The following is a 3,391-nucleotide window of genomic DNA, read 5'->3' on the forward strand; positions in this document are numbered from 1 at the left end:
CTGTGACTGGGGGGATATAGAAGCAAGGAAATAAACACAAGGCCTTGTTTCTTCTATTAGTCCTTTCTATGTAAAGGGTTTCATACTATGCCTGATTATGCTTTTTTGACACAGTAATATGAATTGGAAATCTTTCCATGTCAGAACATGTAGATCCACCTCGTTCTTTTTAACTGCTGTGCAGTATTACATAATATGGATATAAATAGACTCTTTACCCATTCCCATATATTTCTCGTGTACCTGATGTTTTCTGTGTCCATACAGGATGTGGAAGGGAGCATAGGTGGCAAAGCAGCATAGAGCATGTTCCCCAAGAGGCTTGTGATTTTGTGGGGGGATTCAGGACTTAGATTAAATAATCAGAGACAAGTACAAGACAGTATGTAATAAAGTATCAAATTGAATTTGTGTCCATGCTAGTGATCTAATAGGAATAACAACAGATTGTAACAGTGGAGCTGAGGGCCTGCCTCCTGGAAGCCCTGGCTGGGATAGAGAGGAAATTTACCCATTAATTCTTCCAGCCTCATTGAACAGTTACTCAAGACAGGAAGCACCAGCCTGCACTCACTTAACAACAGTGTGACACAGCAGCACTGGTGTCCCAGCTGGAAGTGAAATGCTGCAGGCCTGGCGTCTCCGGCAGCTGGCTAGGGGTGGGCAGCCCCTTCCCGCTAACGCGCTGCAGGGGCTTGTCCTCCCCTCCACCTTCTGACGAGGGCTCGTGCTGCTCTCCGTGAGTCCCAGGTGGTGCAGACCCCTCCAGGCACAGCAACTCTGTTCCACGAGCCAGAATGAGAGCTCCCTTCTTTGAGGGCCTCCGTCCTCCGTTTGGCTCTGCCTCCTTGGGAAGAATTCACTGGGTCGTGAGAGCCGTTGCCCCACAGGCCCGGCTGGGGACATTCTGTGGGTAGGTGCTCAGAAGCATTTGCTGAGGCTGTCTTTCTTTTACCCCAGCCCTGAGCACGAGTCACTACCTAAATCAGTAACACTTGGCTGCCTCAGAGAATTAGGTGGTGTCAAAGCCCACACTTGACATTCCTTCCGCGAGGCCCTACCCAGCGACATTTTCATACCTTAGTGGGGGTAAACCTTTCAGCCTCATCCTTGACCACTTATGCTTCCACACGTGCCTCTGTATGGACAAAGTCAACAGTCAATGAACGGAAAAATATTTACTAGGTACTTCCTATGGATTTAGCTTCATACAAAGCATGGGGCTAGGGATTTGGGGGGAGGGAGGGTTATGAGGAAAAGAGAGACAGGGTCCTGCCTTAGGGGCTTAATACCTTGATACACAGAGGAACGCAACACAGTAGGTCCCCAAGTGGTCACAGCTGGTGGCGTGGGAGAGCAGAGAAGCAACCTGGAAGGGAGTGGGGGGCCCCTACCAAGAAGCTCTTGACAGGAGCATCTATTCTCACCGCCCAAAGAATCCACGCCAGCATCTCTGGGGAGTGAGTTCAGTAGGACAGGATGACCCAGTGTAGCAAACAGACCCAAGTCTGGTCACAGGATCACAGAAAGTCAGTGTTTCCCCGGTCATTTGAATGACTACCCCACTTTTTCCTCTAATTTTGAATTTTCCGATACAGAAAAGTGGAAAGGCTTGGGCAATGAAAATTCTTAAACCCTTCACCTACATTCATCAATGCTCTCAGATTTACTTTATCTCTTTCTATAGTTACACATTTCCCCCTCATTTGGAAGTAAGTTGCAGATACCATCCCTAAATACTTCAGCACAGATCTTCTAAAAAAAAGTATTCTCCTGCATAGCCCCAATATCACGTTACTCTGAGGAAACTGAACACCGATACACAGTTCACACTCACTTTTCCCAATTGTCTGCACAATGCCCTCTATAGCTTTTCTCCTTTTTTTAAAAAAAAGTGAAATAGAATCAAGGATTAGTCATTGCACTTGGGTGCCCTGTTTCTCAAGTCTCTTTTAATCTGTAAAAGGATCCTACTCCCCTTTTTTTTCCCTTTCATCATCTTGACATTTTGGAGGAGTGCAGGTCAGTCATTTTGGAGAATGACCCACAATTTGGATTTGTCTGTTTTCTCATGATTGAAAGTAGGTTCTATTTCTTTTTCCACAAAATTTACCATTTTAACCATGTTTAAGTGTCAATTCAGTGGCAGTAAGTACCTTCATAATATGGTGCAACCATCACCACTATCCATTTCCAGAATGTTTTCATCATCTCAAACAGAAATTCCATGCCCATTAAACACTAACTCCTCACATCCTGAACCCCCAGCTCCTGGCAACCGTTATTCTAATACCTTCCGTGTCTGTGAATTTGCCTATTCTAGGTACCTCATATAAGTAGAAGCATATGATATTTGTCCTTTTGTGATTGACATTTCACTTAGCATCATGTTTTCAAGGTTCATCCCTGTTGTAGCACGGGTCAGAATTTCCTTCCTTTTTAAGGCTGAATAATATTCCATTGTATGTACCACATTTTGTTTATCCACTCATCTGTGGACAGACAACTTGGGTTGTCTCCAACTTCTGGCTACTGTGTATACTGTTGATATGAACAGTGGGGCACAAGTATCTGTTTGAGTCCCTGCTTTCACTCCTTTGGGGTAAATACCTGGGGGTGGGATTGCTGGATCGTATGATGACTCTGTGTATCTTTTTGAGGAACTGCCTGACTGTTTTCCACAGTGGCTGCATCATTTTACATTCTCACCAGCTTCTGATTCTCATGAGGCGTCCAATTTCTCCACATCCTTGCCAACCCTTTTTTTTTGTATTTATTTATTATATATTATTATATATATATATATTTATTATATATTATAATAGTCATCCTAATGGTAAGAGGCAGTATCTCATTGAGGTTTTGATTCAGATCTCCTTAATCACTAATAATGTTGAGCGTCTTTTTATGTGCTTATTGGCCATTTGTATATCTTCTTTGGAGAAATGTCTATTCAAGTCATTTATCCATTTTTTAATCGGGTTGTTTGTTTTTCTTTAAGTTATACAAGTTCTTTTCATATTCTGGGTGTTAATCCCTTATCAGATATATAATTTGCGAATATTTTCCTCCCTTTCTGTGGGTCATCTTTTCGCTCTCTTCATAGTGTCCTTTAATGCACAAAAGTTTTTAATTTTGATGAAGTCGAAATTATTTTTCTTTTGTTTGCGCTTTTGGTGTCATATCTTAGAAATCATTGCCTCATCCAGTGTCACAAAGATTTTCCTCTATGTTTTCTTCTAAGAGTTCTATAGTTTTAGCTCTTAAGTTTAGGTCTTTGATCCATTCTGAGCTAATTTTTGTATATGGTGTAAGGTTAGGGTCCAATTTCTTTTCTTTTCTTTTTTTTTTTTTTTTTTTTTTTTTTTTGGCGGTACGCGGGCCTCTCACT

The 3,391-nt window shown here is 42.2% G+C and overlaps 1 long non-coding RNA gene across 1 annotated transcript in view; it reads right to left on the minus strand.

Moving 5' to 3' along the window:
• Positions 1–341: 341 nt before the first annotated feature.
• LOC114486458 (uncharacterized) overlaps positions 342–3,391 on the minus strand; it is a 9,431-nt gene continuing 6,381 nt past the window's right edge. Inside the window, exons 2-3 of the long non-coding RNA XR_003680236.1 lie at positions 1,080–1,138; positions 342–847 (exon numbers count right to left, since the gene is read on the minus strand). This is a non-coding gene — a long non-coding RNA (uncharacterized lncRNA). The remainder of the gene's footprint in view (positions 848–1,079; positions 1,139–3,391) is intronic.

The sequence above is a fragment of the Physeter macrocephalus genome, chromosome 6 (assembly GCF_002837175.3).
Source record: "Physeter macrocephalus isolate SW-GA chromosome 6, ASM283717v5, whole genome shotgun sequence".
In the NCBI taxonomy this organism is placed as follows: domain Eukaryota; kingdom Metazoa; phylum Chordata; class Mammalia; order Artiodactyla; family Physeteridae; genus Physeter; species Physeter macrocephalus.